Source organism: Puma concolor, chromosome B3 (genome assembly GCF_028749965.1).
Source record: "Puma concolor isolate L17-30 chromosome B3, mPumCon1.1.hap2, whole genome shotgun sequence".
NCBI classification, from domain to species: domain Eukaryota; kingdom Metazoa; phylum Chordata; class Mammalia; order Carnivora; family Felidae; genus Puma; species Puma concolor.
This window is the reverse complement of record NC_141672.1, coordinates 57160729-57174719: the sequence shown is the minus strand read 5'-3', so window position 1 is coordinate 57174719 and position 13991 is coordinate 57160729. Positions and strand designations below refer to the sequence as shown.

The following is a 13991-nucleotide window of genomic DNA, read 5'->3' as shown; positions in this document are numbered from 1 at the left end:
GTTGAAATACGTGAAACATTTTAACTCTACTTTGTTAATATTACATGAATTATCAGTGTACATGAATATTGTCCCAATTCTCTCATGAACCCCAGTGTATGGTGTAGCTCTGATTTATATTTATATACCCCTGTCCTGTCCTGATTACTTCCATATTATGAATTTATTATTAACAAAATAATGGACAGGTATCAAACATGTATTTATTGGAAAAATAATTTATGTTCCATGCTTTCCAAATCAGATGGATATTGCATTAACACTTGATTTTGTGTCACTCCTCAGGTGATCATATACATTTTTGAAGTTTAAAGTTTATTTGAAAAAGTGGAGATTATATATTTCAATATTTAATGATATATATTTTCTTTCATTCCATTTGTTTGTATATTTGTTTCCTTATTTAAATGTCTTTCTCATTGTTTTTTAATTAATGTACAAATTCTCCTTAGCCACTATCTAGAATCTATAAAAGGACAAGCATCAAATTTGGCCATAATTTGTCAAGAATTTTATTTAGTGAGATGAAGCTTCCGGGGATATCAAATAGTTTAAATATTTTAATTTCAAGGGCAATGGTTTTGCTTTGTTTATTTTTTTATATTGATCAATCAAATGCAGGGGATTATAAGTCTAGATATATCAAAATAAGATTTAGATACACATAGATATAAATTTAGATAGACAAAAATTTATATGGATAAATAGCTAGATATGTATATAGTTTTTTACTAATACTTAAAAATGTAGGAGCATGATGGGGAAGCTTTCCTTCCTTTTACATATCAGCCTTGAAGTGTTTAAGATCCTTGGTTAAGATTACTAAGAGAAAAATTTCAGAACTGATATCCAACTCTGGTTAATTTGGCTCCAAACTCTTGCTTGTGCCCTGCCATCTCTGGACACTCTCTTTGTCTCCCAAGAAGCAAGCTCTAACTATTTTGATAATATCATCCATATTTTCTTTCTGTTCCAGGGTCCTAGGTATATTATCTCATGAGTTGTTTTTTTCCTTTATTGTCATCTAGAGAGTGCATACGTACGTATTAATGGTGGCAGTTGGGCAGGGCTCAGTTGCTACACAAAAGACTCATAGGACCAAAATAATAATTTTTACAAATCTGTGGTTTGTTACAAGAAAATTATACTGCATAGCAACTTGATTCTTAAGAAAGAACAATAATCACATTGAAACGCTATTTCACACCAAGAGTTCAGAGAATCTGAGTATAGTCTCCAACCATCCCTTGGAGGGGCACCATGATGTGCTTTCTCTTTTGGGTCAAGACCACCATCTCATACATACATGGAACCCCATGAAAGCAGGGAGTCCAGTATAGAGTGGAAGCTCAGACTTCTTATATCCTGTAGATCATGTAGGTTTGATTTTACTATGTAGTTTGCCCCAGTGTCAGCACCTTCTTATATATCTCACAGAGGCACCTATAAATCCTCAATCCCTGTTATCAATAAACTATGTTGACAAACTTAAACCAATCTTTATACAAATGGTTATAAGGTAACAATTAATGGAGAGGGTGATGCCTTGATGAGGAGTTGATGTCACAGGTACATCCATTATTTCAGTAAAATGGCTTAGTGCAACTCCAGATCTACTAGAATTAACTCTCATGGCACAGTATATATCATAATAATCATATAGTGTCTTTAAACACTTTTTAGCTGATACTGTGCAACTCAACTAAGTGTAAAGCTGATTATTTCTGTCAGATCCCAATCTACCAGTTTGTCCCAGTCCCTAAGATTAACATACCCAATAATCATGAGACTCATATATATGATTTCTTATTTTAATTTTAATACATTTAATTTTAATACATTTTCTTATTTTAATACATGAGTATTTTTATAGAAATTGTCTAGCCTCCAACATTTTATCAGCCAGTCCTTTCCCTTTTTTTATTTTTATATGAAATGTTATTTGGTACTTCCTTGCATAGATTATGGAATATGAAACTGAAACACACTGAGGCCAACCTTTATTTGTGAAGTAGTGTTGCTTGTTAGTAAGAATGATGATAAGAATCAGATTTTCTATCTAGCTTCCCAGTGTTTTTCTCAAATGGAAGTATCAATACCTGTCCAGTTGACACATAGATAATATTTTCTTGGAAATACTAGTTACGCATAGATCAAAATTAACATAAGAATTTTCATTTAAGTGATTAAATATGCTCCCATAAACTTATTTAATCTTTTAATTTGCAGGGCCAATCTTCTCTATTATCAGTAAATATGTTTAGCTTCTGGAAAAGTATTAGAAGCTTCAGTTGTTAATAAATATTTACTAACATATTTGTTGATTACCTATTGCTAGTCTCATTTTCTCTTCTAAATGCTTCTTAACCTGGTGTCTATTGCATTAGCTCCCTCCCCCCCATAGGGGTACATAAAATAATGGCATTGTCTTAGAGTAGATGATACCTTAGTTTCATGAAATACATATATTTAGAAGGAGTTTCTGATGTTAGTTAGGCCAGACCAGCATGTTGGTTGTGTTTGATAGTTTAGTCACAGTTAACTTTTCCTAAAATTCACTCAGCGTCACTCAAAAACTAATGTTCTCTGTGACTTTTTACTGTGCCTCCTCTCGATCCATTCTAATACTATGATAGATTGAATTAGTGTTCACAGTTATCTGGCCCCCTCTCTGTAGACACAGAAAGGTGTGTTCCAGTGTAGTCCATACTAATCAACCTGCAGCTCTAACAGGTTACCAGGATCATACAATTCTGACCACTACCGTGTGAATTGCCTCAACTCCTATTGAAATCAGCCTTGGCCATATGACATGCTGGGATGACAGAATGCAAGCTGAAATGATGTACTTTCAGTATCATTGAATTCTTTTCCATTACCTTTTTTCCCTCTGCCACAACAATTGCATGACCCAGCTGAGGATGACTCCTTTATCCTGTGTCCAAGAAAAGACTTTTGGGGCATGTTGGCAGCTGACTCAAAGCAAACATAAAACAAAAGCAAGAAATAACTTTATGTGTCAGCCACTGAGATTCAGGAGTTGCTTGTTTCTACAGAAGAATTTAATGAAGATTGACTAATAAGAATTCATGTACTAAAATATTTATCTTTTCCTACTTATATGTTAGGCAGTTTTAGCATTCTGAAATAGAGTGGTTAACATGACAGGCAACCCCTTCATGTAGCTTATATTCTTGAAGGAGAAACAAACAATAAACAGAAAGAAATAAAATAAAAATACTATTTCTGAGAACGTTAGGTGCTATTGGTAATGTATAGTAAAGTATCTGTGGAACTAAGTAGTGACAGGAATTGAATATGATGATAAGGAAGAGACTTCTACAATGCATAAATTTTGAACTAAAATCTGAATTACAAGAAGAAATGAACAATACAAATATTTGAGAGCACAAGCATCTAGGTAGGGTTTACAGAAAATAAAAAGACTAGAAAGCAGGGATGGGACATATTAAAAGAACGGGGAAAAAAATCCAGTAACCATAGCATGTGATGAGCTAGGAAGGCCATGGTAGAAATGTGTTTGGAGAGGTAGCAGAGGCCAAGTTACATCAGGCCTTGGGTTCAAGAAGAGGTGTAGAGTCTATTCCTAGGTGAGTCTACAATAATCCACTCATATGTGAAGCATGCTTTTGATATATAACACATCAGTGCCATCAGTGATACATTAATTGATTTCATTCAAATTGTATTTCCTGACCTGTTTGTTTCCTCTCAATTTCATTGTCACCTTGGTTCTTATCTCTTAGGGTATGCCGATGATATGAACTTGGGGATTCTTTCTAAACTACAGTACACCTTCACTCCTCTGACAATATCCTTTTTTATCACTTCACACCCCAGTTCAATCTAACCTCACCTCATTGGACCTTCTCTGGTGCCAACCTCCCTGTGGTTAGCAAGCCTGCCTGATGAGTCTTTTTTTCTTCTGAGAAGTAAATATAAAAGTTGTTATTTTGTTAGTTTTTATTTAAATGTTTTCAGTCAAATTCAAGGTTTTATTCAGAGAGGTATTCTCTGTTTGGATGGTGGAGAATCAGTACCTACATTAGTTTTAGGATCAATTATAAAAAAAAAAAAAGAGCTATCACCCCTGTCTTCTGCTTATGATTACAATGAATTAGAATCAAATTTCTGTTAGCTCAGGGCATAAAAATAGCTAAACCTTGGCACCATGGTGGCTCAGTCAGTCAAGTGTCCGACTTCAGCTCAGGTCACGTTCTCGTGGTTGGTGAGTTAAAGCCCTGTCTTGGGCTCTGTGCTAATATCTCAGAGCCTAGAGCCTGCTTCAGATTCTGTGTCTCCCATCTCTTCTGTCTGCTCCTCCCCTTCTTGTGCTTGCTCGCTCACTCGCTCTCAAAAATAAACATTAAAAAATAGCTAAAATTAAAATAATAGTTTTATCTAATTAATTGTAAAAAGATAAGAAAAATGTCTTTAGTCAAAAGTACCTGGATTTGGAGTAAAATTATATTGTTTTCATGTGTGGCCTTTAGCAATTTACTGAATAATCCAGAATATTCATTTCTCCTGTACATAATTTTGGTACAGCAATTTTTGTGTCAATCACAAGTACATGTAGTGGAAACAAAAATTCAAGGCCAGAGAATATATATGTGGAGAAGCAGGATTAAACTAGATAATTTTTATACACGAAGACCATGTTAGTGAAACTAAGACACATGTTTGATTTTGAGCTTCCTAGAAGTAATCTAATTTTTGAGATTATTATATATATTGATAGGTAATAAGTGCAGATAAAAATTTCAGTACAACACCTGACTTGTTATTGTCATTCAGTAATAGTGTGCATCACTCTTTGTCTAATCTAGAATATTCTTGATGGTACTGAATATCTCAGTCTGAGAACTCATCACGTTGTAATTTTGTATTTCGTGGGAAGATGTAATGGGGGATTAAGTCTACACTGAATTTCAAAATTATTTCTGCTAAAAAAAAAAAGTATGTTGGTTAACAGATCTCATGTGTTTGTCCAAATAATCTTTAACACATTTTCCAAAAATTTTCACTGATTAGTTAAAAAGTTGGATGGAAATTTCTGTCTAGACCCTGATCCCAATGAGGATGTGCTATTCACATTATGGCCCGTTCCCCTGGCTAGATCCCTCTGGCTGGCAAGAACTGTAGCACAGCCTGTAGATAACCCCAAATTAGAATTTCCAAATGCTGGCACAAAATGTTCAGTATCTGGCAACCGAGGCTTTTAGGATTTGCTTCTACCTCTTTTCGGTTTTATTTGCAGTATTCCAAATCATTAGATGTCTTTTACTCATATGTTTTTATTTACCTTAAAGCACTCACTTTGTCTGAAATGCATCTTATCATCTGCAATGATAATTTTGCAAGACATAGACATGTTTCCTGAAGCTTATAATAAAAAAAAATTATACTCTGAACATTGAAGAATTAGTATAAACTCCAAGCATATTGGCAGCCTATGGCTGACTCAGGAGAGCAAATTCATGGAAGAGGAGCTTGATTCAATTTAGATAAAGGGAAAACTCCTGTTATTATCTATAAAAACATGTTTGGTAGGTACTCCCTCCTGATGGAGGTGGGGTGATAATTAGTAATTTGAGGAAAAGAGTTGCTGTAAACAGGTAAGAAACTGAACTGAAATTCACTTTTGAAGCAACCTAAGCTTTTATGTTTTATTTTATTTTTATTTCATATTTTATTTCTCCCCTTTGTTTTTTATTTTTCTATTGAAAGGCAATTAAAATACATTGCTATATTAGTTACAGGTGTACAACATAATGATTTAACATTTATATACATTTCTCAGTGTGCTTCAAGACAGGTATACTCTTAATTACCTTTATCTGTTTCACTTACCCTCTACCAACTATCTCCCATATGGCAAACATCAATTTGTTCTTTGTATTTAAGTGTCTGGGTTTTTTTTGTGTTTTTTTTTTTTTTTTTTTTTTTTTTGTTGTTCATTTGTTTTGTTAAATTCTAAATACGAGTGAAGTCACATGGTGTTTGTCTTTCTCTGACTTAATGTCACTTAGCATTTTACCCTCTAGGCCCATCCATGTTGTTGCAAATGGCAGTGTCTCATTTTTTTTTTTTTTTTTTTTTTTTTTTAATTTGTGTGTGTGTGTGTATACACCATGTCACCATAACTTCTTTCCATTCATTTATGGATGGACACTTGGTTTGCTCCCATATCTTGGCCATTATAAATAATGCTGCAATAACCTTAGGGGTACATATATCTTTCCAAAGCACTGTTTCCTTTCTCTTCAGGTAAATACCAGTAGTAGAATTACTGAATTATATGGTAATTTTAAGTTTTGAAGAACCTTCATATTGTTTTCCACATTACTCCAAAGAAGATATACATGTAGCCAACAGATACATGAAAAGATGTAGGTCACCGGTTCTTATGGGCAATGGGTACATTCCAGTTAATATATTATTCTACATATGTATCTTTGTGTAAATACAATAATTGAATGCTTTTGAATTTCATGTATTTCAGAGAAATAGAGAAAATTTTAATACAGTACACTTCCTAATTCTGCCTGACTTTGTAAATGATTCAAAATGAATACTTCTAAATATATTCCACTAAAATACATAGTCATATCAGAGTTCAAATTTTGGGTTAAAATAAAAAAAAAGAGATTGTCTTGAAAATTCTCTGAGCAGACAAAGAGAGTTTAGACATACAAACAAAGCTTATTTTTGCTTATTTTGCAAGACTAACTTGACCTGGGTCATTTCTTGCTTATGACTCTGGAATTCACAAGTAAACTTACACAGTTCCCCAAAATTGACCTAAGGTAATCACTAACCAGTTCTCGGTCATTTATAACTAATCATTGTGAAGAATAAACAGTTCCTGTCTCCTCGCTATATGCTGCTTTATAACAGTTTACCCAAGAGCTTCATACTGTGTTTATTTTGAGTGCTCTTTGTTTGCGAACTGTATTTTTGGTATGGACACAGTAAACTTTTAAAAATTACTACTACCTTGATTCACTGGTTTACTTCTGTTATTTCTGAACTTTTGATAGGTATTGTTACTAAGATATTTCTAAATACAGGCAAATTATCATGTCTTTCTTATAACAATTATATCAGAGTTAGCCATGAAGTTCAAGTGAGATAATATAAGTTATTAGGGTATACAGAGCATACTATTAGCATTCAGTAAATTTTGCCTTTTATTAGTAATCACAATAATCAAAACTAGTTCTAAATAAAACAATTTAAGAACAAAAGAATATATTTTAGCTGAGTTAATAGCCCATGTAAGTCTTTAGCCTGAATAAAAATCGTATGTATAGATACCAGGCATTTTTTAAATGTGACATGTAGAAATACTTAGCCAAGAAAGTTGTATTTATGTTTATTATTTGTCCTAAAAGAAGATAATTAAGAATTGATTTTATGAAAAAACTTTAATTTGTAGTTTTGCAATGTTATATAAAAGTATGTAGATACAAGTGTAATATTAATTTGAAAAATATACGTAAGTATTTGATCAGGAAATAACACAAGGGTTTATCAATGTTTTCTGTACTCATATGTTTAGAATGAAATAACGAAAGGAGGTGAGGGTAAATTCCATTAATTCACATACTGAGATATTTTGGAATGGGTAAAAGGCATGGAGTTAAAACATGTCCTTAGTTCTCCCAGATATTCAAGTAATGTGATCAGGTCTGCTCAATAGAAGCTTCCGCTTTATGTTGATAGATCTTTCTTTCTTTGATATTTCATTAATCACGACTGACTTTTCATTAATCATGTTATGACAGACAACTCCAATCCATTTTTTAAAGTTAAATTTTGAAAACAACTCCATTTGAAGGAGAGTTGCAAGTTGCATCTCTCATGACATTTAGTCATCAAGGGTATTATTGTGCTATTTATCATTGAAAATTGTTATACAAGAAATAGTAAATTTTTTAAGAATCTAATAAACTTACAAAGTTATAGATCAATAATATCTGAAATATTATACAGTTGTTTTAATGTCTGTCAAACTGTAATATACACAACACTGATAATATGCAGAATTTTTTGTGTCACATTGATGAATTATTTATTTGGAAAACCATTTTACATATATTTGTTAGAAAAAAAATCTGTCTAGAGCAGCAAATCAATAACTTAACAGTTATTATTCCTAGGACATATTTTACATTTTTTTAATTGATTTAAAATTTAATATAAAAATACTGGGGCACCTGGGTGGCTTAGTTGGTTGAATATCTGATTCATCATTTTGGCTCAGGTCCTGATCCCAGGGTTGTGAGATCCACTGTGTTGGGCTCCATACTGAGCTTATTGATAATACTACAGTAATAGGGATTTTAACGTCCACTTACAGCAATGGACTGAAAATCAAAAAGGAAACAATGACTTTGAATGACATACTGGGTAGGATGAACTCAACATATATATTCAGAATGTTTCATCCTAAAGCAGCAGAATACACATTATTTTCAAGTGAACATGGGACATTCTCCAGAATATATCACATACTGGGTCAGAAATGAGCCCTCAACAAGTAAAAAAAAAAAAAAAAGATGGGAATCATACCATGCATATTTTCAGACCACAATGCTATGACACTTGAAGTCAATTACAAGAAAAAATTTGGAAAGAACACAAATACCTGGAAGTTAAAGAACATCCTACTAATAAACGAATGGATTAACCAAGAAATTAAAAGAGAAATAAAAAAAATACATGGAAGCAAACGAAAATGAAAACACTACGGTCCAGAGCCATTGGGATGCAGCAAAGGTAGCCATAAGAGGGAAGTATATAGTATATCGTATATAGTATATAGTATATAGTATATAGTACTATATAGAAGTATATAGTCTAGTATATAGTATAGAAGCAAGAAAAGTCTCAAATACAAAACCTAACCTTACACCTAAAACAGGTAGAAAAGGAACGGCAAATAAAGTCTAAAGCCAGCAGAAGGAGGGAAACAAAGATTAGAGCAGAAATAAATGATAGGGAAACAATGTAAAAACAATAGAACAGATCAACCAAACCAAGAGCTGGTTCTTTGAAAAAATTAATAAAATTTATAACCCCCTAGCCAAACTTATCAAAAAGAAAAGAGAAAGTATATCCAAATAAAATCACAATGAAAGAGATCACAACCAACACCACAGAAGAAATAAAATTATAGCATTATGAAAAATCACCTGCCAACAAATTGGGCAATCTGGAAGAAATGGATTAATTCCTAGAAACATACAAACTACCCAAACCAAAACAGACAGAAATAGAAAATTTGAACAGACCCATAACCAGCAAAGAAATTGAATCAGTAATCAAAAATTTCCCAATAAATAATTCTATTGTATCTTGGCTATGGTGCTCCCTCATAAGCCATAGAAACAGGGTAAGCCATATATAAAATCAAACACACTTTGTTTTTGACCAGAGAAAGACACCTTTCTTTAGAAACATGTCCTGAACCATTCTGTTGTAGCCTTTCGTTTATATCATTTTATAAAGAAGGCAAGAGTAGTTGGGCAAAAGTTCCCAAGCAAGTATGTAGTGAAATATTGCAGCCTGTAATAAGTATCTAAGAGTTTTACATTGTTATCTATTATTTTGTTTTGTTTTTTAAAAAATATTTAGGGGTGCCTGGGTGGCGCAGTCGGTTAAGCGTCCGACTTCAGCCAGGTCACGATCTCGCGGTCCGTGAGTTGGAGCCCCGCGTCAGGCTCTGGGCTGATGGCTCGGAGCCTGGAGCCTGTTTCCGATTCTGTGTCTCCCTCTCTCTGCCCCTCCCCCGTTCATGCTCTGTCTCTCTCTGTCCCAAAAGTGAATAAACGTTGAAAAAAAAAAAAAATTTAAAAAATATTTAATGGATGTCTACGTATGTTATTCAAATTCTGGTACTTGGAGCAGTTGTAGTATAATCACCTGTGGTAATATTTAAAATGCAGTTTCATGAACCACCCTTCAGCTGCTAAACTAGAATCTATGTAACGGACGTGGGCATCCTTAGAATTTCCTCAGCAGGTTGTAAATTACATTGAAAATTAAGTATGAGAATCAGGGATACCTATAGGATATTCTGCTTAGAAATCATCTTAATGATAGTTGGCAGCATGCTTCCTGTTCTTTCTTTTTAATATGTATTTTTATAGAACAAAATGATTTGCAGATGCTTATGTGCATACTCAGAAGTATTTTCTATTTAAGTTTTTACATTCTCCCTGTTTGCATTGGTCAAAGCATGGGAATGATCAACTTTATTTTCTCTTTGTATCATTCAAGTTCCAATGGAAAGCAGCATGTACAAATTTTATTAACTCATGATTTATTTATGAAAAATAATTTCACAAGTTTGGTTGGAGGAGAATCATAGTGAATAGTTCTCAAACTCAGATTGGTGTTAGTATAACTGTCATCATTTTTGGGTCCAAAAGTTAGGAGGGAATGGCTCAAAATTCAAAAGATAATTCTGTAAAACACACCAACTTGGGAAGAGCAGTGATCTTCTGTGAAGCGAAGCAGCATACACAAGACAGGCTCAAATGGTGAGAATCAGAAAACTATATACTTTGACCTCTTTCTCCTCAATCTCTCTAAACCTCTGCCATGACTCCTCATTTTCTGAACCCAACAGGAAGTCATGGGGCATGTACACTCATTGATGTGATCTGTACAGGTAAGGTAACCTGGAAAAGGATAGGATAGGAAAGGGTAGCTCTGGAAGGACACTAAATATATCTAGTGTATTTATCCTCATTATATGCAGATACCATTGCTTTATATATACTTCTGAGTTGTTTATTGATGACAATATTTCTGGAATAGTGTTTTATGTGATATGATTTGTTGTGAAATGGTGTTATGTGAAATGATTTGTACCTAGTACACTGCTGCTGTAATTTGCATGTATTTGCGTTTCAATGTATATTTATAGGTCAATATAATACACATGTGATGTGTATGTGACCATATGTGAAAAAGCAGAGATTTAAAAAAGGAAAAAAATCATCTGTCACTGTAGGCATTTTTTTCTCATAGAAATACCACCTGGGTTGCCATGTTTTCTTCTCATAATTTCTGGTTCAATTTTTTTTAACGTGTACATCTCCTTTACTAAATTTCAAACATAATACCCCTTCTACTCTTTCTTCTTCACATTTAAGCATATAGACAACCAAATATAGAATGTGTTTATTAAACATTGTTTTTATGTTTGATTACACACTCATGCATACATACCATATATATATGTATATGTGTGTATATATATATACATATACATATATATATATATTCATATGACTGTTTTGATATTCTTATTCATTTCTAATGTAAGTGCCACCTAATAAATGGATTGGTAATTATTTCTAATGACATTTACTTTTTGAAGAGTTTGCAGGTTAATATAAACACATTTCAATTTTGTTTGCTTCCTAGGTTAATTGGAAGTTTGTACAATTAATTTTTAATGGGGGTTTTATTTCAACAATTATTCCTTACTTCTATTTGCACTCTTTTTCACAGGAGACTTACTATAATTTACCTAATCAAAATTTAACTCCTTATTTCATGTTATGACTCTTGTCTCCCCATCAACTGAATCAGGAACCAAGGGAATGTTGACTTTAACATGAGAAAGCAGAAGTAATTTTTCAATTGCTCCAAATAGAGAAGGGCATTTTCCTTAGATCATTGCTACTTGTTCCTGGCTTATGATTAGATTATCTCTGCCACTTTTATGACAACTAATTTACCTACCTGTAAGACATAGCCTTACCCAGGAATCAACTATATCCTTTTAGAGTAAGCAGGGTATAAATTCAGCTATTTTTAACCTTTACCAATTCCCAAAATCTAAGTGCTTAAGTTGTCAGACAAACAAAAGGAGGATTTTAAAATATCCATCCCAGGAGATATTTTAGAAGAACATAGAATTACAACTATTTCTGATGTAGGTATATTCATGCTTAGAAACACAGATACTCATTTTAACACTCTTTAAAAAAATATTTTTGTCAGTTGTTTAGAATTTCTTAAAAGAAATAATGTAACAGGAAGATATTTATAGAGAACTAGTGTTTAAACACAAATATAATGAAAACCTAATGAAGATATAGGATATTTGCTTGATTAGTGTTGGGATAGTACTGGTAAACTCAAATGTCTTTTAAAAAAGAGACCACTCAGAAGCAAGCATATCATAACCATTTAAATAATTTCACTCTATTTAACTTTTAGGTATTGGTGAATTAACCTTGGATGATGTTCAGAATTCTCAGAAGAAAAGTTTGAAAATAGTTTTGAAATACAGTATTATCAGATAGTACTACCTAAAGCACACAGTCAGATCCACTTTCAGATCTCTTTCCACTCTCAAAACAACAGTAAGTAATGCAGAGGCTATGTGTGTGTCAGGGTAGGGGGCATATAGGATGTTTACCTTCCTTTCAATTTTTTTGTGAACTTAAAACTCTTCTAAAAATAGTCTTTAAAATAAAATAAAAAACTGGTAAGTATTTATTTAAAATATTTAAAATACATAGTTACAATAAAGATCACAGATTTTTGTCTCATAGGACTAGATGGGAATGGAAATAGAGCTGCAAGCCAGGTAGTAGCCATGGATCGGCTGTGCTCTGTGTCTAAAATTGGGTAAATGGAGTCTTACTCTTGCAGTAGTAATAATAAAAAAGATTGACAAATCACAGGATATGTGGTATTATGCATATATATGTGTATATACATATATATGTATATTTATAGTGTACCCTCTATACCCTGTGTATTTTGTATATACCCTTTTATTTCCTTTCTTTGTCGCGTTATCTAGGACTGCCAGTTTGATGTTGTATAAGGTTAGTGGAAGAGACAACCTTTCCTTGTTCTTGATTTTAGCTGGGAACATTTCAATTACTCGCTATTGACTGTGAGGTTTTTTGTAGTTTTTCATAGCTGTTTCTTTCTATCAAGGTGAGGAATGTAGCTTCTATTCCTGGATTGCTAAGATTTTTTTCTTGGTTTGTTTTTGTTTTAATCATGAATGAGTGTTGAATTTTGTCAAAAGTTTTTCTGAATCTAATAATATAACCAAGTGTTTTTTCTTCTTTAGCTTCTTGATGTTATTTTTTACATTATTTTTGAATATTTAAACTAGCCTTGTATACATGGAATAACACCTACTTGATCATGTTGCATAATTATCTTTATACATTTCAAGATTCCATTTCTTAATGTTTTAGATTTTTTGCATGTATACTCATGAGGTATGGTCTGTAGTTTTTCTTTGTAGTGTTGTTTCTTTCTGGTTTTGGTGTTAAGGTAATGTTGGCTTTATAGGATTAGTTAGAGTATTCACTTTGCTTCTATTTAATGGAAAATAAATTGTAGAGCATTGGTATAATGTAGAGCATTGGTATAATTTTTTCCTTTAACATGTGGTAGAATTCGCCAGTTAACATATATGGGCCTTTCTGGTGCTTTCTGTTTGGGAATATTATTAATTTTACTTATTTAGTAGATATGTTCCTATTCAGTCGGTAGACCATGAGACCCTTGATCTCAGGGTCATGAGTTGGAGCCCCAAGTGGGGCATAGAGATTACTTAAAAAAAATAAATAAAGGAACCTATTCATATGTTCTTTGTCTCCTTGTGTGAGTTTGGGCAGATTGTGTCTTTCAAGGAATTGGTCCATTTTATCTATGCTGTCAAATTTGTGGGTTCAGAGTTATTATATTATAATTTAAATACCTTCTAAAGTGACTTACTAGATACAAAAAATTAAAGACAATTTTCATGTAAATTCCAGTTGGTTCGGGGCGCCTGGGTGGCTCAGTTGGTTAAGCTTCCAGCTTCAGCCTAGGTCACGATCTCATGGCTCATGAGTTCAAGCCCCATGTTGGGCTCTGTGCTGACAGCTCAGAGCCTGAAGCCTGCTTCAGATTCTGTGTCTCTCTGTCTCTCTCCC

At 33.0% G+C, this 13991-nt stretch overlaps 1 long non-coding RNA gene across 1 annotated transcript in view; it reads left to right on the top strand.

Annotated features, from left to right (window-relative positions):
* Positions 1-13991, top strand: part of LOC147579988 (uncharacterized) — a 154370-nt gene that overhangs the window by 69882 nt on the left and 70497 nt on the right. Inside the window, exon 3 of the long non-coding RNA XR_015252397.1 lies at positions 12265-12410. This is a non-coding gene — a long non-coding RNA (uncharacterized LOC147579988). The remainder of the gene's footprint in view (positions 1-12264; positions 12411-13991) is intronic.